The 20,563-nt window shown below is 47.0% G+C and overlaps 1 protein-coding gene across 1 annotated transcript in view; it reads left to right on the top strand.

Moving 5' to 3' along the window:
* The window catches only part of THRA (thyroid hormone receptor alpha), a 678,981-nt gene that overhangs the window by 103,295 nt on the left and 555,123 nt on the right, over positions 1–20,563 (top strand). Inside the window, exon 2 of the mRNA XM_069237417.1 lies at positions 1,399–1,493. The gene's annotated coding sequence lies outside the window, so the exon portion shown is untranslated. The remainder of the gene's footprint in view (positions 1–1,398; positions 1,494–20,563) is intronic.

Raw genomic sequence — 20,563 nt, 5'->3', positions numbered from 1 at the left:
CTTGTAAATGCTTTCCCGTGCATTTCACACCTATATGTAGGCTAGAAAGTATGTGGAGGAGTTAACAAAGGAACACCACCAGATCTCAGGACACACTTTTGCTCCTTCCACTACAGAGAGTAAAATGTATATTTGTTGATACTTGAAGTGAAATGTGTGTTTTTTTTTAAATGAGAAAAGAATACTATTGGTTTTATATCTATTCTGTCGGGTTACTAGGATAAAAGTAGGAAAATGCGAAAATGAGGTTTGGATTCCAACAGTTAGTTAATGGAAAATATACTGTGATTCCTGTATCTGGACAATGAAAGACGCGTGACATGAAAACATGCTTTGAATTTGGAGCTCAATTCACTTTCTGAAAGTTATAAAACTAAGGAGAATATGTTTTAATTCCCAAGAGGGATAATAAAACAACAAGCCGCAATTTGTCTTTTAAAATGTATTTCGATCTGAACTTTAAAGCTTACAAAAAACATTTACAGGATATAAAAGTCAAACGACAAGCGCAGTTTGAGTATTTTTACATTGCTGCAAACGTGTAGAAGACGTAGGGCCGAGTTTAAAGCATTTCTGGAGGAATCTGTAAATTAATGGTAGAAGGGGAAATACCGCTTGTAATGTGATCGTTGATTTGAGGAAGTATGTGTAATTCAGTGGCAACGTTGCTGACCTTCTGACCTTGGAACATGGGTTCCAATCCTGACCTTTGCACTCAGTCAAAAAGTTTGAGTCTCAGCCAAGCACAATTTTTTATATATATATATATATATATATATATATATATATATATATATATATATACTGTAAATGTGTATGGTGCGCTTCCTGGCAGTGTCCTAATTTTAATGTTGCCACCACCGCTGATTTAACCGACGCCCGCTCCCCGCAATCCTGCCCCGCATACTCTGCCTCATGTTTGAAATGCTCCCGCACTAATAAATATGCGCTCTGTAAAGCGCTCTGCTGCTTCTTGGTGCTAGGTCCATACTAAATCTAGTTCCTAAATTAAAAATAAATGTGCCTATCTGTGTAACATGGGTTTATTAACAATACACAGACCATCATATATTTTTCCAGTTATTAAGACACCTGACACAATATATCCGTGTTCAAAAGTAGACCCTGTTCAAAGTTAAACACTGCCTTGTTGGATTAAACATATATATATTTTAATTGTATTTGCATTCCAAACAATGACGAAGGGAGGGAGTGTGCAGAGTGGAACGATAATTTTATGAAGGTTCAGATGAGTTTATGATGATTTGCGTGTTTGCCATAGTTGTTAATGGTGCAAAACATATGGCATCCGTGGGACATAGATTCAAGATTATAAAGTGTTGCTTGGCAAGCAGATCGTTTGTTCAATGGAATGCCTCCTTTTTTTCATCTCCGCAGGTGCCTTATCCCGCTCAGCGTACCTGGAATGGAGTTGTGGATTCTCTGGAGTTACCCTGCCAGTCGAAGAATGAGCTAAGCGACTGCAGAACAAGGTACTGCCAACTGTTGTAAAACCTCAAGAGTCAATTTATTTAAAACCTCGAGTCAATTTATTTTCTGCTATCAGTCTTCAGTCATATGTGGGACTTCAAGAAAGGATTACATCATTAAGATGAGGCATTGGGCAGAAACACACCAGGTAGTTTTAAAATTAAAATACACCGTGTTAAGGATCAGCTGGGCGTCTAACAAATGGGATTAAAAAGTCATTGGATGTCACTGATCACAGCAGCAAACAAAACAAGCATTTGCAATGCAACGGGAATCGCGTTTGCTCATGTTAGAGCTGATAGCGTTGTAAACTCCTAACCCGACTTTTCACGTATCGGCAAAAGTGCATTTATGTACGTAACCCGAAAAAGTGCAATTAACTATGTAAAGCGCTTGACTTCTGCCAAGCGAAATCGCGCTAGTAAATTAGAGAAAAAGTAGTCCACGAGCCGGACAGAAAACAACGAACCTCGCATGTTTTCTGTACTTGGTCGATGAGCTCGAGGAGGGCTAGCCACCGGAAAAGGCATGACATCTGCTTGCTTTCATTAGTCGAAGGCATGCATATTATATTAGGCAAGCCCACAAACCAATCAAAAACACTGACGTGACGTCGACAGGGCTCCGAGCCCTTTTCTAAACACTAAAGCGTCTCGCTACGATATGCATGCGTGAGCACATGCAAACGCAGGCTCGACCCTAAAAAGAATCTGATTATAACTTCTTTGTCCAAATATGATTTAGTAGGTTTACAGCCACATATTCTTTGTACATTGGGAGGGCATGTTTTGAGAGTACCAAAAAGGTTCCAACTAAGATTGTTCTCACAAAGCCCACCACTTGGGAGAAGCCACAGTTGTAAAGCACAGAAATTCTTGGGTTACGATAATTAAAGATAATGAGTCCCCCAGGGGCATATGTGACAGTGGAAGTATATGTGATAATAAACCTGGCTTCTTTTTAATGTACCTAGCCGTTTCCTTGAAAGTACTAAGATGGTTAAAACGAGAGGTATTTACGAAGATGCTTTACAGTACCATTTCACAGAACTGCTGCAGAAGCAAATTGTGGCAAAATAAAAAAATATTGCTAAGGTTTAGAGCACTCATGAAAGATTACAAGTTCAGGGATGCCTACAGTGAGCAGAGCCCCTAAAGGGTAATCCCCAATGCATGTAATGTTTGCTCCAGCATATGTTATTTCTTTCATCTCAAGTGACGACTTATTCATCAGCTTATATAGAGCCCATAATGTTGAGGCTCTTATTAAATATTCAATGAGGCTTTGTACCGTTAGTATAAAGAAAATTAACTAATTACACTGTAAGATATAGAACATCATCTAGAAGTGTTAACCATGTTTTATAATAATCCAGTCGCTGTCAATTCTCGTTGTGAAGTAGTGTACATCATATGATTAATCTCACCTAACCAATGTGTACTTCAAATTACCAGTGTTAACCTCTTTGAGAAGAAAAGAGTAGTTTGGAGATAAAACATACAGCCTCTCAGAGGAGTCTGGGTAATTAGTCAAGACAATCTAAAAACTGAGACTCGCTGATTGTTATACTTCAGAAAGGTAAATATTTGGTGTACATTGAATTGTATGAATGGAAATTAAACACTCAAGTCTAAACACATGATAACAGCTATGCTTAATATATCAGGATTTGTAGCAGAAGTGAGAGACCATGCTGTTCGTATTTAGAGCGGTAAAAAGCCAAACAAAACCCTGTTAAGCTAAAAGAAAGGAGAACAATTGTATGAAAGCCAAAAACGAATACATTTTAGAGTTTGTAGGTTCATATATCACTGTTATCCAAACAGTGTGCACGTTTTAATGAATCCCAGTTATTCTGCTGTGAGTTAAATATAATTGCAATAGGTACTGTTACAAGTGCATTTACACATCATGTGCATTCACCATTTTCTTTAATCCACGAGGATTGCCAAATAGGATCCAAAGCAACAATTAGTTGCTTTGACTATTGCATTTGGCATTATCAGAATGAAGGTCTGTCTTTCCCAATCTAATCAAACATTGACAACATAATGAAAATCCTTGATCCAAATGAGACTGCTAGGATCCCAACCACAACAGTGCATTTAGGCACCAAAAAGGCATTCAGTTTAGTACATTGGGCGTTTCTCCAGCTAGTTGTCAGCATATTGAGTTTCAGGTCTTTCTTGGAAGGGTTAATACCTCAGAACCTGTATTTCTTCATTATAGCAAATTAAAAATGGATTGCAGATTTTGAAATCTACGCAGCGCTAGGCAGGTGTGCCTGTTGTCACCTTTGTTGTTTGGGTCACTTACCGCACCACTGGCATTTGGTATTGTCTCCAACACAAAGCAAAAGGCTCCCCAACATCTCTTGACTGTATGCATGTTATTCTATCTTCTTCTTCTTCTTCTTCTTCTTGTAGTGATATTTCTACACTTCTGCCTCTGTTTTTTTAGGAAGCATTTCCATGCCTCCTCTTGTAAAACAGATCTGCAATTAATAGTTATTTAGCCACAAATTGCTTCAGAGGTGATTCATTGTCCTTACAACTCAGTTGCACTCGCGTATTCTAAAACCAGCATTTCTTTCTGTATTTGACACATTAGCCTGAGCTATACTCCAGAGCTTGCAAATCACGATTTTAATTTTATAGAAGTGTTTCATTTATGTTGTAAATCCTTATACCTTTGTATTTTTTTTAATATTCAGGAATTATAATGCGGCTGGCAGCTAGAATGTTTTCTCTAACATTAACGTATAAGTAACTGATGTGTGCACAATATTGTGTCTTGGTAATGTATCTTTTTACTTGTATAATAACAAAACATTCTGTAAGAAATACATTATTCTTGGCATCGAGGGGCACTAGGATTAAGAAATGTAAATTATTCTGGCCATTAAGGACTTATGTCCATTATTAAACATAGCAAATTGGCAGCATCTACTAGTACATCTGCAGACTTCTTTTAGAGAAGGGAATGTGATATTGTATCTTTTAATAAATGATTGAAATGTATAACACAGGCGGGGAGGTTTCCTGCTATAGTCATTGAAAATATTATAAGAAAATTACTTTTTGGATCATCCGAGATGCACGCACAGTATGATTGAGTGAATTTGTGCTATTGGGAGTACAGAAATGTATAAGACAATATTAAACAAAGGAATTTAGTGTTTGCCAAACTCCTGCCAGATAGTTCTTCTAAATTCCACGAAAAAGTCTGGAAGGAATCGAGTATTAAATGAATTGGTTCTTGCCTAAATTTAAACAATTGCATCCGCTCAGCATTTGCAGGCTCAGTGGGGGATTCCAGAGGCGTCTTTAATGTTTTTACTTTGTGACTTCTGATTAAAAAGATCAACGGGGGATACTCGATACTGTGGTGATTTGGGTGATGGCATTGGTTGGGGGGGTCATAAAAAGAGATCATACCGCAGTTCTCTAGCGCCTTCCAATGGCCGGTCTGAGTATGTGCTCTCGCTGCAGTGACACCCGATGTCCCGACATCGATGGCCAGTCGCAGTACGTGCTGTTATCAGTGACACCTAAAAACTGACGAGAACATGCTTGGACAGCAGTGTCTCCCAGTGACCAATGTCATCATGCTGTGGCTCCCGTGACTTCTAGTGATGACAATTCCAAATAAGCTGTGGTAGCCTTAACACCTAGCAACCTGTCTGGGAACACTCTGGCAGCAGTGACACCTTTTGATCAGCATCAGTACTCTTTGGTGACAGTGAGCCCTAACCATCAGTCAGCGTGCTCACTAGCGGAAGTGACCTCTAACGAATAGCCGGGATGCACTCTGAAAGTAGTAACACCTAGTGACCAGTCAGAATATGCCCTGATAGCAGTGATGTTGTGGCGACTGTGACACCTGATGACCATTGGAGCACTCTGGTAGCAGTAACACCTTGTGACCAACCTAAGTAGCCACTGGCAGCAGTGATACCTAGTGAGTGATTAGAATACACTGCCGCAGCAACAGCAAGTAATGAGCCGTCAGTGCGCCAGCTGGCAGCAGCGATAAGTAGTGACCAATCAGAAGACACTCTAGCATCAGTGACACCTATTGAGCAGAACTAGTCAGAGTATGCTAGTGAAAAGTCATAGTATGCGCAGGCAACAGTGACACCTATTAACCAGACTCATTATTCCCTGCGAGTAGTGCAAGTTAGTTAGTTAACTGGAGGAGGAATAGCCATCGCCCACAGATCCACCCTCCAAGTCGACACCCACACGGATGACACCCTCAAGACCGCCGAGCACCTACACTTCCAGATCCACACCGACCCCAACACCACCCTCAGAGGAACACTCATCTACAGACCCCCGGGTCCACGAGCACCCTTCAACGACTCCATCGCCGAACTCGCCAGCACCCACGCACTCCCCTCCACGGACTACATCCTCCTCGGAGACCTCAACTTCCACCTAGAGAACAATGACCCCAACTCCACCACATTGATCGCCAACCTCGGACTCCGTCAACTCGTCACCACACCCACCCACATCGCCGGCCACCCGCTTGATCACATCTTCTCCACAAGCGCCCACGTCCCTTTCAACCACACCACCGAACTCTACTGGACCGACCACCACTGCATCTACTTCACCTTCAAGAAGCAAACCAAGCACCACCGCACCCAACAACCACCCCGCCACTGCTGGAGCAAAGTTACTGAAGATCAACTAACCAGCACCCTCGCCCAGAACCCACCTACCGACCCAGACACCGCCGCTCTCAACCTCAGACAGTGGATCACCAACCGAGGCCAACTCCCTAGCGCCACTCAAGAATCCTCCCAACAAACAAGCCTGCAAAAAAGCCACCTGGTTCACAGACGAGCTCCAAGCCTCCAAACACGACTGCCAGAAACTAAAAAAGAAATGGCTCCACGAACGAACACCCGACAACCACACAGCCCTCAAGGACGCCTCCCACAGGTACCACCAACTCATCAGAATAACCAAGAGATCCTCCTTCAAAGACCGCCTGGATAACAACGCACACAACAGCAAAGAGCTCTTCAACATCGTGAAAGAACTCTCCAATCCCAGCGCCAACGTCAACGACATCCCACCATCTCAAGAACTCTGCGACTCTCTGTCCACCTTCCTCCTCCAGAAAATCACCGACATCCACAACAGCTTCTCCACCACAACCACGCCAGACCCCATCCCCGCAAGCACCACCCGCACCAACCACCTGACCTCCTGGACCAACGTCAACGACACAGAGACACTCAGGATCATGAACTCCATCCACTCAGTATCACCGTCTGACCCATGCTCACACCACGTGTACAACAAAGCCGGCGCAATCATCGCCCCCCAACTACAGAAGGTCATAAATATCTCCTTCGAAACAGCAACTTTCCCGGAAAGTTGGAAGCACGCCGAAATCCACGCCCTCCTCAAGAAGCACAAAGCCGACACTAAAGATCTCAAGAATTTCCGTCCCATCTCCCTGCTCCCGTTCCCAGCAAAAGTCCTTGAGAAAATTGTCAACACACAACTGACCCGCCACCTCGAAGACAACAACATCCTGTACCCATCCCAGTCTGGATTGAGACGGAACCACAGCACCGAGACCGCCCTTCTAGCCGCCACAGACGACATCAGACGCCAACTGGACAGCAGCAAAACATCAGCCCTCATCCTCCTAGACCTATCTGCTCCCTTTGACACAGTCTGCCACCACACCCTAATTGCTCGCCTCCACGAAGCCGGAATACAAGACAAAGCCCTCAACTGGATCACTTCCTTCCTCTGCGGCTGAACCCAAAGAGTCTGCCTCCCTCCCTTCCGATCCAAAGCCACCAACATCATCTGCGGCGTACCCCAGGGCTCTTCCCTCAGCCCAACACTGTTCAATATCTACATGGCCCCCCTCGCACAAATGGCCCGCCAATATGACCTCAACATCATCTCCTACGCCGCTGACACCCAGCTCATCCTCTCCCTCACCAAGAAGCCGCACACCGCCAAAACCATCCTCCACGAGGGTATGAAGGCCATCGCCGAATGGATGAGAAGCAGCCGTCTGAAGCTGAATTCAGACAAGACGGAGGTTCTCATCCTCGGACCCACCCCCTCAGCCTGGGATGACTCGTGGTGGCCGACCACACTGGGTACCCCACCAACTCCGACCGACCATGCACGCAATCTAGGCTTCATCCTCGACTCCTCCCTCTCCATGTCCAAACAGGTCAACACAGTCTCCTCCTCCTGCTACAACACCTTCCTCATGCTCCGCAGGATCTACAAGTGGATCCTGACCGAAACAAGAAGAACCGTGACACAGGCCCTCGTCAGCAGCAGGCTAGACTACGGCAACACACTCTACACAGACATCCTGGCCAAACAACTGCAACGCTTCCAACGCATCCAAAACGCCTCTGCCCGACTGATCCTCAACGTACCCCGCCGCAACCACATCTGCCACCACCTGAGAGATCCTCACTGGGTCCCCGTAGACAAGAGGATCACATTCAAGCTCCTCATCCACACTCACAAAGCCCTCCAGAACACCGGACCAGCCTACCTGAACAACAGACTCAGCTTCTACACCCCCACCCGCCAGCTCCGCTCCGCGAACCTCGCCCTCACCGTTGCTCCCCGCATCCAGCGAAAGACCTCCGGTGGCAGATCCTTCTCCTACCTCGCCGCCAAGACCTGGAACTCCCTAACGACCAACCTACCCCAGACCCAAGACCTACTCGCCTTCAGAAGACTCCTCAAGACTTGGCTTTTCGTTCAGTAGCAGCACTTCCCCTCCCGCCCCCCCCCCCCCACCGCCTTTCCCCAGCGCCTTGAAACCCTCACGGGTACGTAGTGCGCTTTATAAATTGATTGATTGATTGAACGTTGAGCCCACACGCTGGTCATCGTGACACCTAGTGATCAATCCAAGTAATACCTGACCACAATGACACCTAGTGAGTAGAGTGCAAGCAATGACGCCTAGTAACCAGTCTCAGAATACCTGAGAGCAGTGACAACTAGTGAACTGTGAGCCTACACTCTGGTCATCGTGACACCTAGTGATCAATCAAAGTAATCCCTGACCACAATGACACCTAGTGAGTAGAGTGCAAGCAATGACGCCTAGTAACCAGTCTCAGAATACCTGAGAGCAGTGACAACTAGTGAACTGTGAGCCTACACTCTGGTCGTCGTGACAGCGTGTGATCAATTAAAGTTCTCCCGGACCACAGTGACACTCAGTGAGTAGAGTCACTCTGCAAAGAGTGACACCCAGTAACCAGTCATAGTATGCTCTGTAGCAGTGACAGTGAGTCGTCACTCTGCTGTGGCAACTGTGATAGTGACTCTGGCTGCAGTGACACCTAGTGACCTGTCCGTAGTGACGTCTGGTGAGTGGTCAGGGCGTACAGTGACCGCAGTGACACCCAGTATGTGGGCTCTGTATGTCCTGGAACCAGTGGCATCTGAGGCAAGTCAGAATACACGGTGGCAACAGTGACAGATCGGTCAGAGTTGAGGCCTATGGGCAAGTTGTACCCCAGACAGGTTAAAATATCTGAGGGTAGAAGTGCCCTTCAAGTGTGTGCTGCAAGATTTCTTGTGCTCAAGCAGGAATCTTCGAATTCACTACAAAATTTCCAAAAATAATACCGCTTATGTTGCAGCATATGCTGTGTTTGTTATAGGATATGCCGCATGCGTCGCCTGATTTGCTGTAAAGATGGTGTCTTCAGCAGGATTCACTCTGCATGCTGCATTTCAAACAGAATGCGGTGCATTTTCTGCAGTATCCACTCTGACTGCTTTTCTCAAGATTTGTGTTTGTTAAAAAAGATTTTATTTTGTATTTGTTGCAAGATTTGCTTCATTTTCTGTAGAATTTGCTATTTACTGTGAGATTTTAGGTTTCTATGCAGGATTTCCCTAAATTGCTCCATCAGTCATTGCACTTACTGCAGCGTTTAATGCATTTACTGCAGGGCCAGTAGCTTTTGCCGGCAGGGTTAACTGCATTTATTTGCACAGTAACATCTGTAAGTCCAAGCTAATATTGGCAGTGTTCACCAATTACTTGGTTTTATGATGCTTTGTGCAAGCATTGCCTTCTGGTTGTGATTCATCCAGCAGAGTTTCTCCAGTGGGATTTTATTTCCAAACCAGATCTACGAGGGTGGGTGGTGTGAAGTGTGCAGGTTATCCTCACAGAGGTGGTCCATTAGGGAGTGTATTTCTTGCGGCCTTCCAACCCATGTTAAAGTCAAGCAGGCACTGTTTTTGTCTCTGGTGGTTTGTCTCTGTCTGCTGGTTTGCCTCAGGTAGTTGGTCTCTGGTTGGTGGTTCACAGCCGTCATGCTCCACAACGAGCCTGTGCGCCCCGTGGCAGTGTTGTTGAGTAGGTGCATTGGGTCTTCTATCCTTCAGTGACCTAGACGGTTGAGTGTCAGGCTTTCTAGAGCAATATTTGTGGATCTTCTAGGTCTCATCAGGAGTGCATTGAGCATTTCCTGGTCGGCATAAGGGTGGAGTGTATTCGGAGAACTGAGGATGTTCCAGAGCAGCTGAGTATGGCTCGCTAATCCCCTGCTCACCTCCTGTTGGCTCTTGGAGCAAAACCTTCACATGTTAATATCCAGCCTCATACGGGGCACACATTTTCTTTCAGTGCGAGGATGACAGGTAAGTCATACTCTTAATGAGGGAGAAGTACCATCTCAAATTCAGTGCATCTCCTAACTAGATAACAGGCTTCTAAACACCTTATTCTGGCTGCAGCATTTCCTGTCAGCATTGCTCCATATGCGACAGCATTTCCTGCTGGCATTGCTCCATGTGCTGCAGCATTTCCTGTCAGCATTGCTCCATATGCGGCAGCATTTCCTGCTGGCATTGCTCCATGTGCAGCAGCATTTCCTGTTGTCATTTCTTCATGTGCTGCAGCATTTCCTGTTGTCATTTCTCCACGTGCTGCAGCTTTTCCTGTCAGCATTGCTCCATATGCGGCAGCATTTCCTGCTGGCATTGCTCCGTGTGCGGCAGCATTTCCTGCTGGCATTGCTCCGTGTGCGGCAGCATTTCCTGCTGGCATTGCTCCATGTGCGGCAGCATTTCCTGCTGGCATTGCTCCATGTGCGGCAGCATTTCCTGCTGGCATTGCTCCATGTGCGGCAGCATTTTCTGTTGTAATTTCTCCACGTGCTGCAGCATTTCCTGTCGACATTGCTTCATATGCGGCAGCATTTCCTGTTGGCATTGCTCCATGTGCTGCAGCATTTCCTGTCGACATTGCTTCATGTGCTGCAGCATTTGCTGTAAGATTTGCTGCTCTTTCTGCAGCATTAGCTATGTTTTTGCAGCACAGTTTTCTGGATTTGATGCAATATTTGATCTGTTCTTGGTAGAATGTGCATACTGTTGGGTTGACTGCAGCAACTGGTATGTTTGCTGCCAGGTCCTGTTGCGTATGTTGCTGTCTTTCCTATAGGATTTGTTGCAGGGCGTGCCACATTTACTGCAGGTCTGCTGTGCTTGCAATACATTTGCAGCAGCATTTGCTCTGTTTTGCAAGATTCAGTGCAGCTGCATTGGTGAATTCACTGCACTTGCTGCAATGATTGCTGTACCACCTGCAGACTGTGCTGCATTTCTGGCAGGATGTGTTCACATGGGTCCAAGGTAAGCTTTGTTGCAGGATTTGCTCAATGTGTTGCAGAATCCGACATGTTTGGGGCATGTTTCACTCTGTTAGTTACAAGATGTGTGGTGCTTGCAGCATAATTGTCTGCTTTCATGCATCATTAAGTGCACTTATTGTTAAAAAAGAAAAAGATATCTTCAAACTGGAGGTGGCTCCCCCTGGTGGGCCATATTTGTTGTCAGGGAGCGCACAAGGCTCTCACCAAGAGAAGCATTTAGTGGGCCCCGGGGGTACCAATGCAAACATAATTCTCAAAACAGTGTTTTGTTCCTAGTGAAAGAGAACAGAGTGGCAGTGAGCCATCCTATAATGAGCAATTACTAATGTCAAAACAACCCTCTAAGTCCCTCGTGCTGTGGATACTTTTACACTTTTAGGGAGACCCAGCTGCCAGTAGAACGTTGGCAAGTGTATTCAATTTCATTTTTAAAAGGTGTACCTAAACAATACTGCACCACTTGAATTATAACATATGTTAAGAACTGACGATTGTATAGAATTATTGGAGAACATGTTTGTCATTCTGGGTGGTGGGGCTCGATTAACTTTTTTTTATATTTTATATGCATGACTGGCTGAATTCATTGCCAGATTCGCTAAATTTATTTCACGATTTGGTGCATTTATTGTGGGATTCACTGCATGAGTTTAAAGATTGACTGTATTTTTGGAGGGCTTCTTCTGTTTACTGCAGGATTCTCTGTAGAATTTGCGTACAGAAGTCACTGTTTTACTGCACCATCATTGACTGCAATTGCTGAAGGATTTGGTGGGTCCATTAGCTGCATTTATTTTGCTGCAGTTTTTAAAATGATTGTTGCAGAAATGCTGTATGTGTTGTAGGAATTGCTGATGTTGCCCGATTTCCTGCAATAACTGGAAGCTATGACATATTTTGCAGCAGTATTTGCAGTGTTTTCTGTTTTTTTATTGCAGGGTTTGCTGAAATTGTTGCAGGATCAGTTGCACTTTATATTAATATTCTGTACTGTTCCTACTGGAACTATTAATTATTTTTTTAAGTATGTACCATACTTTCTTCAGGTTTGTTACAGGGTTGATCCATTTTTCTTCTAGATTTTCTGAAAGATTCTCTGATTAGCCTCATTTGTTGCAAATCAGTGTGTTTACCGATTTCCCACATTTGAGGTTTTGAGCTTATTTTGTGCGTTTTGCTGCATTTGCTGCAGATTTTCTGCTTTTGATGGAAGGTTTCATGAGATTTTTATAGGGTATGATGTGCTTGCTGACAGATTTGTTGGATTTTATTCCGGTTTCCGTCGTGTCTTGCAGTACTTGTTGCAGGGACAGGAGACTATTCTGCCATCGTTGCTGCTTTTGATGGAGGATTGTCTGCATTTGCTGCAAGATTTGATGCATTTCCTTTGCATGATTTGCCATCAGAGTGAAGAGATTTGTGGAGCAGGTTCTGCTGAAGGGTATTAGCATCACATATCCTCTTAGAATGCTATTCTTACACCTAAGCCTGCATGGCTGTGAAGCTCGTCAGGATTTCATTGATGTACCAAATAATTAAGTCAATGTGAGGGCTGGACCTCACTTCACAAGCCCAAAGGCCACAGACTATGATCTGAAATGATGATCCCAGAGTTGATTCTCTGCAGGGTCATGGGTCATGAGTCCATGATGCATTATATCCATCTGGGTGATCCAAAACTCTGGCAATGTACAATTTCCAAGTCCACGGGCTTGTAATGCAAGAATGTGTAGTCTGTTAGTCTATGAGCCATGTGTATATGGAGTGCAAGTCCACAAGATCCAAGTTCATGGACTCCAAGTCCCTGGTCCCTTTGTGCATGCCGTGCAAGTACACAGTCTGCAGGTTCAAGGTCCATTGTTGCCTGTCCAGAAACCGCTAGTCCAGGCTGTGTACCCATAATCAGTTAGCTCTTTCCCCATACTTTTGTGATCAGGAGGTCTGTATGATACATGTTTAACGCATGCAAGTCAAAGTATGCAATATTCAAGTACACAGACCTCGAGACTGGAGTCCATGAGCCACAAGTTCATCAGCTCGTGTGAGATACTTGGGTGAACCATGGATCCAATAGCTACAGTGGGATGGTCTGTGAGCCCACAGTCCTGTAGTCAAAAGCCTACAGAGCTATGACCAGTGAGTCTATAACCTATGGAAATGAACTGGAAATTGACAGTCCATGGGGTCATGCTTTGCAAAGACGAGTTATGAGCTGTCTGTCCACAAATCTCGAATCCAAAAATGTGCCGAAACACAGTCTACAATGCATGTTCACGAGCAAGAGTACGTGATGCTTGAATCCTCCTGCCATCAACCCCTAAATCTAGTGTCCATGGCCTGATCACGGACAGAATATAGGTAACAAAAATGTTGCGTGGACATAATACCGTGTCAAAAATCTCAAGGATATAAATATCTGGAAGGTAAGTGCAAATAGAGAAGCATAGATTTCCTATTCTTAACTTCACGTATTCGTACCGTGAAGATATATATTCATATAAATATATATATATTCTCTCTCTCTCTCTCTGTCTCCATCTCTCTCACACACAAAAAAAACGTTGCTTACCCATAGAAATCTACCTTGATAATATTTTTGTCACATCATATTTTTTTGTCTATTTTGTATAAAGACCCCTCGGCCCCGTATGCTTTAGTCTTTAGCCCCGGAACGATAACGAGCGACAGATAAGGATTCATACTGCCACAAATCCATGTCCCACAAGTCACAGTTGGTGGTTTGAGAGTCCGTGGTGTACATTCCGCCAGCCACGCCGCTGCTGTGTGCGGATCCTTTGTCTGCGAGTCCACAAGTGAGAACCTGCTGTACGTGCCTTGAGTCAGATGTGAGGAGCTGCATTGACGCAATAAGGGATTGCCCACTTTCCACTGGAGTATTTCACGCACTAGTGACCTGTATACTGTACTGTGAAATACACGAATGATGTGGCACTGGATACCCAGTAACCGTTAGCACTTGATGCCCAGTGATGGGTGGCACTGGATGCCCAGAAATGGGTGGCACTAGATGCCCAGTAACCAGTATTACTGGCTGCCCAGTAGTGGGTGGCAATGGATACCAAGTAACTGGTAGCACTGGATGCCCAGTAACTGGTGGCACTGGATGCCCAGTAACCAATATCATAAGGCTTCCAGTAACAAGTGGCACTGGATGCCCAATAACAGGTGGCACTGAATGCCCAATAACAGGTGGCACTGAATGCCCAATAACCAGTAGCACTAGATGCCCAGTATTGGGTGGCTCTGGATGCCCAGTATTGGGTGGCTCTGGATGCCCAGTATTGGGTGGCTCTGAATGCCCAGTATCGAGTGGCACTGGATGCCCAGTTACAGTTTGCACTGGCTGCCCAGTAACTGATATCACTAGATGTCACTAGTGGCACTGGATGCCCAGTAACAGGTGGCACTGGATGCCCAGTAACCAGTAGCACTGGATGCCCAGTAACGGGTGCCACTGAATGGCCAGTAACAGGTGGCACTGGATGCCTAGTAACCAAAAGCACTAGATGCCCAGTAACCGGTGGCACTGGATACCCAGTAAATGTGGCACTGGATGCTTAGTAACCAATATCATTGGATGCCCAGTAAGTGGTGGTACTGGATGCTCAGTAACCGGTGGCACTGGATGCCCGGTAACCGTTACCACAGGATGCCTGGTAACCGGTGGCACAGGATGCCCAATAACCGGTGCCCAGTAACTGGTGGCATTGGATGCACAGTAACGGTTCCACTGGGTGCTAAGTAGCGAGATAAGACCAGGGACCAAAGCCACTGATGACAATAGTGAACGTGGGGAAATACTGGTCCCATTTAGCTTCCACTCTGTCCTGCACGGCCTGGGTAAGTGGTCACCTCTGTCAGTGTGGGAGAGGATGGAGTCCCCCACCCTACTTCACTTAATGGGTAATAGGTGGCACTGGATGCCTAGTAACTGGTGGCACTGGATGCCCACTAACTGGTGGCATCGAATGCCACCAGTTACCAGTAGCACAGGATGCCCAGTAACGGGTGGCACTGGATGCCCAGTAACGGGTGGCACTGGATACCCGGTCAGTGTGAGAGAGGATGGAGTCCCCCACCCTACTTCACTTAATGGGTAATAGGTGGCACTGGATGCCTAGTAACTGGTGGCACTGGATGCCCACTAACTGGTGGCATTGAATGCCACCCGTTACCAGTAGCACTGGATGCCCAGTAACGGGTGGCACTGGATGCCCAGTAACGGGTGGCACTGGATACCCGGTCAGTGTGGGAGAGGATGGAGTCCCCCACCCTACTTCACTTAATGGGGCCTCGAAGGATGCAGCCCCCGGCAGATGCACTGACTGTTACTAGAGGGACCCGGCTGGCTCCGAGCAGAGATGCACAGCCCAAAAAGGCTTGACCACACACAGCTGTAGCACAGACAGAAGTCAGTGTCTCTGGACCAGCTCAGACCAGATCTCTCGATTATTCAGCCAGGTGCTGGATACAGGGCTCGACAAGAGTATCCACCCATTCTTCGGTCTCGGTGCGATCCTGCAGTGCCCACCACGAATCTACGGCTGAGTGAGAGTCTCGCCTGCTGGTTGGAGAGTTGTTGAGGCACTTCATCAAGAAACGAGTGCGTTTCATCTTAGAACCTTCACCACAGGTGGATCTAAAACTTGATGTTTCCTAAACAGCAGACTAGCTCCTCGGCTCTACTTGTATGTCTCTTGCGCCGGTGTGTTGTCTACAACCGTATGGATGTGGCAGCCTCGAAGCACTTTGTATAGCAGCCACTACTAGAAACCCGCAGATAACTTCATGGTTAAGTACTGACAGGCCCGTACCAAAGTCGCTGTTTGCGCATGCTCGGTATCACCTGGCGCTTTAACGTAGCTCATAAAGCATGGGGTACCCACGCTCCCCCTTATATCACGTGGCTAAGATTCTGGCCTTTTGATCGCAACTTATTTGGTTGCAATGTCCGATGAGTTTCCGTCCAATGGGACCTGCCTTTCTCCCCTGCTGGTCTCTCTGCTGTTTGCCACGTGTAGATGAATGTTTTAAACGCATTTGTTTAACAGCACTGTGACTGCGCTTTGCTAATGTATTGACTGTTGCTGTCATTTTTTGCAGTTGTATATAGCGCGAACCTGGCCCACAGGCCCTGGAGTGCTTGACATGAGCATCGGGTAAGTGATTTGGCCAGAATCACAGGATGTTCAGCTGGCGCCAGGATTTGAACCCGCCTCCAGCACTTGTTAGGCCTTCTCCCCGTGTTAAAACCGGAGGGAGGGGCAGCAGCGTAGGCTGTTTAGCCAGGGACCGGGGCATAACACAGGTCCCTCTAGCCGCCTGGAACCCAACTCCCGGGGGGGTTCCCTTTTTCACATGGGGGCCCGATTCACCCCAAGGTCGATGACACACGGGAGACTCTGGACCCCTATCCACCTTCTGAGAGAGGGCATCATTTTGCGTTACCCCACCGGCCATGTGGCGCGCGTAGCGCCACCTTCGGGCAGCCCTGGCACCCTGGTCACCAGAGACCGGGCGAGGCCTGGCACCGGCTGCACGGGGAGCCTCGAGGCCCCCACGGCAGCTCCTCTGGGGTCTCTTCTCTTCCCCGGCCGGTGTATTTGCATTCATAACATGTCGGCTTGCGGCTGCCAGCCCCCGCTGTGCCCACATTCAGTGCCATCCCACCGACGGCCTCCCCGCCCTGCCCTCCGCGCCAAAGAAAATCCCAAATTATTCATAGCCGCGTCCAACAGACGCTGTAATGAGAGGCGCTTCGTTTTCTCATTCAGGGTCTGTTTCTGTTGGGGCCGCGCCGGCTCCGAGGGACCGGGCACGGAGGAGGGCCTCAGTGTGCTGAGAAGTGACTGACTCTGGGAGGGAGGTCTGCACCGAGGTGTCGCAAAGGCTCCTTTAGCGCTGGTGGTGCCCGGTGCCACAATCCTTTAACGCCCCCTCATGACCTGCTCCTCTCTCAACACAGCCCGGCTCTCACATACATTTTATTCTTTTGAAAGCATTGGAAATTATGGGCTTTTCTAAAACACTCAAGAATTCTCATAAAAACCCGGCAACAGGCATTTTAACTTACTTTATGGCGAGTCAAAACTGCCACTACACAAAATTCCGAGAACTCTCTCTCAATCGCTCTCACAGTAACGTTCTGCACGAGAGTTCTCTTGACATTTTTATTGGTGCCTGAATGCTGGACGCACAAGGAACTCTGCCACCGGTGCTTATACTTTATTGGTAAACACAGCGCCCTCCTGAGGTCATTGCCCCCGCCCCCCCTTTCAGGTCAGAGCCCTAAAACCGGCCCTGCCTGCACCTAGGAGGAGGACAGGATTCACCTTTAGAGACCTGTCAACTGCAAACACATTTTTTTTCTTCTTTTTTTTTTAAAGCGGTTAAATAGTTTTTAAGTTGGCAGGTCTGTCGTAGAGGCGACGCATGCAGGCGTGGAGTGATATCTTGCCATTATAATGTCTTGGTGGGTACCAGACGCGTATGCCTCAGTGTGCTGCGGGGGGGGGTGCGCACTCTAAGAAAGATATCTCCACCGGGGTGTGATATGTACACCCCTGAAAAGAAGTGTACGCACCCGAGGCATGACCTTTGCACCTGAAGAGTGACACATGACATACCACTCGAGGATTGCTAACTTGCTGTGGCGGCTGGGTAAGGGCATCCTTGCCTCGGTGTGCTGCGGCAGTGAAGTCCTCGACAAGGAGTGACATCTGTACTCTAGAGAAGCAACGAGTGCACCTGAAGAATGGGGTGACCAGAATTCTAAAGCCAAAAACCGGGACATTTCACTAAGACAAAAGAAGGACTACAGTTTTACTTCAACCAAGTACACAGAATGATAGCACTCATCAGCTGTAGACTTACAGAAGAGTTACTTAGAATTTAAATAACATGCAATTTGTAAGCCAGTATTATTTCTGTTGATTAAATTGCTTACTTGTAACAGCTGCTAAATATCCCTGCTGTGGAAAACATAAAAAGGCACCTCCCAGCGTTCTCGGTCGACCCTCTCTAAAATCCGGGATGTGGGCTAAATTTCCTAAAATCTGCCAGGACAGCTGGTGGAAAAATAGAACTGTCCCGGCAAATCCAGGACGTCTGGTCACCCTACCGAAGGGTAACATCTGGCCATAGCGAGTACGTAGCGGTTTAAAACCAGGCCTCGGTGTGCTGCAAATGTCTGTCTAACATACAACCAGGTGCACCCCGGCATGAGGTCTCGTTGTGAGACGGGATATGCACCAAATACACACATGAAGAGCGGTCTGCCCTGCCCTCGGGGAGCGACAGCGTCAGTGGTGGCCGGCATTTTTAGAAGGGAGAGGGGGCGCACTTACACTCATTCTTTCACACACCCTCACGCACATCCATTAACAACACTCATAAACATTCAAACATACACACACACCAAACATTTAAAAAGATCACACACACACACTTACCTTCAGCCTCGGAGATCCCAGTGAGGGAAGGCAGCAGTCCCAGCCTTATCACAGAGTGGGATGGGGTCAGTGAGACTGCTGACCCCACCCCACTCTGTGACGATGTGTCACTGATTGACACGCACCCTGGGCGCTCCAGGGCTTAAACCTGAAGCGCCCAGGTCGGAGTCAATGGGTGACGCTTCCCTTGTCACCCAGGGGAGGGCCTCGATGCACCTTTGCTGAGCCGAGGAGGTCACGCCCACAGGAGCGGTGACCTCTTCATCCCAGCAAAGTTCAGCTCAAGCAGCCAGGAGCCTGCGCAAATCGCGCATGTCTTGCTCCTGGCTGCCTGACCTGAACATGAATAGTCTCTGTCAGGCTGACCCTTGTTCAGCCTGACCGGCACTCTTAATGAGGGGCAAAAGGTGGTGGTGGGGGGGGAGGTGGCCATGGCCCCTCCACCCTAAAGGACGGGTTGTGCCTAGACAGCGTGCAACAGTGGGATGGATGTCAGCACCAAGAAGTGGGGCGGTGTTCTTTGCAGGAATATCTGCAGCGTGCAACAGTGTGGTGCAATGTCTGCAGCGTGCAACAGTGTGGTGCAATGTCTGCAGCGTGCAACAGTGTGGTGCAATGTCTTCAGCGTGCAAAGTGTGGAGGGCTACCTGCAACACTGTAAGGAAATGCCTCTTTTTGCACGTTCACCCCCACATTTTTTGGCCTGAGAACTGGTTTTGTGACTGAGGGTGCACTGAGGCCTGCTAACAAGAGCTCAGTGCCAATGTTCTGGCCCCATGAAAAGTATATCTTGAATTGGATGCACCCTATCAGCAAGGCCTGACTTACTTATAAGTCCCTAGTATATGGTACTCAGGGCAAATAAGACAGAGTGCCCACTCAAGGCTGTAGTATTGCTTGTGCCACCCTTCGTGTGACAAGGTTCAAAATGGCTCCCAGCCTCCACTGCAAACTGGAAGGACAGTGTTTTCATTGCCAGTTCGACTTTGCCATTTGAATCTAAGGCAAAGGCACCCTACCCCTTAATTTTATATGACGCCTCCCCCTACGGAAGGCCTATAGAGTCCTATGGCAGGGAGCAATATTTTGCTAAGTAAGACATGTTTTATGATATGTCTTAGCAGCAACACTTCCAAATTGACATTTTTCTGTGAGTAAAGTTGGTAGCCCCATTGGCAAATACAGAGCTACCAGGTGGCATCCCAACCCAGCTACATTTTGACTAGGACTACCAAAATGGGTCATTTGAGCTAGCAAATTAATCATGGCATTAAATGCAACCTGATGCCCAGGTCAAAATTATTGTCACTAATAAATGTAGGCTATTTTTCGAAGTTGCCACTCTGTGCTCTGCTTGTCAAGCAGCCTCACAAAGGCATACACACTCAGCAAGGTTCCTGACTGCCCAGGAAGACATGTGAACGACTCCCATGTTCAGGAACAAAGGCAGTACTCAGCAACGAGGTGTCACCTCCTCTGCCCAGATGGTCACTCGGAGGTTAGCCAGAGGCGACCTTCAAAGGGGAAGCCGCCTTTGATGGGCTGCCTGGCCCAAAACCCTGAGCAGGATGCCTTTTGTTTCTGAAAACTGCTTGGAGACAGGGCCAGAGAGAGGAAACTTGCCCACAAACTGGTTTTACAGTGGATGTGTTTCCCTCAGGTAGCCACACCTCCTGGGTGGGCTACCTTGCTCTTCATAACCGAGGAAGGGTCGTGCCATCTTGAAAGGGGTAAGGATGTGGCTTTCTGTGATAGCCAGATGCCACATATCACAGGAACTTTGTCACTAGGAGGAGGGGACCCAGTAGCCTATTGGCTAGTGACTGTGTGTTCCCCTCAGGACACTTTGCTGGGATGAATACAGCACCCCTGGCATGTTGACCATTATTACTTGCTGGACTTGGAAGGAGGA

This window comes from Pleurodeles waltl, chromosome 6 (assembly GCF_031143425.1).
Source record: "Pleurodeles waltl isolate 20211129_DDA chromosome 6, aPleWal1.hap1.20221129, whole genome shotgun sequence".
Classification (NCBI taxonomy): Eukaryota; Metazoa; Chordata; class Amphibia; order Caudata; family Salamandridae; genus Pleurodeles; species Pleurodeles waltl.
This window is presented reverse-complemented; position numbering and strand designations above follow the sequence as displayed.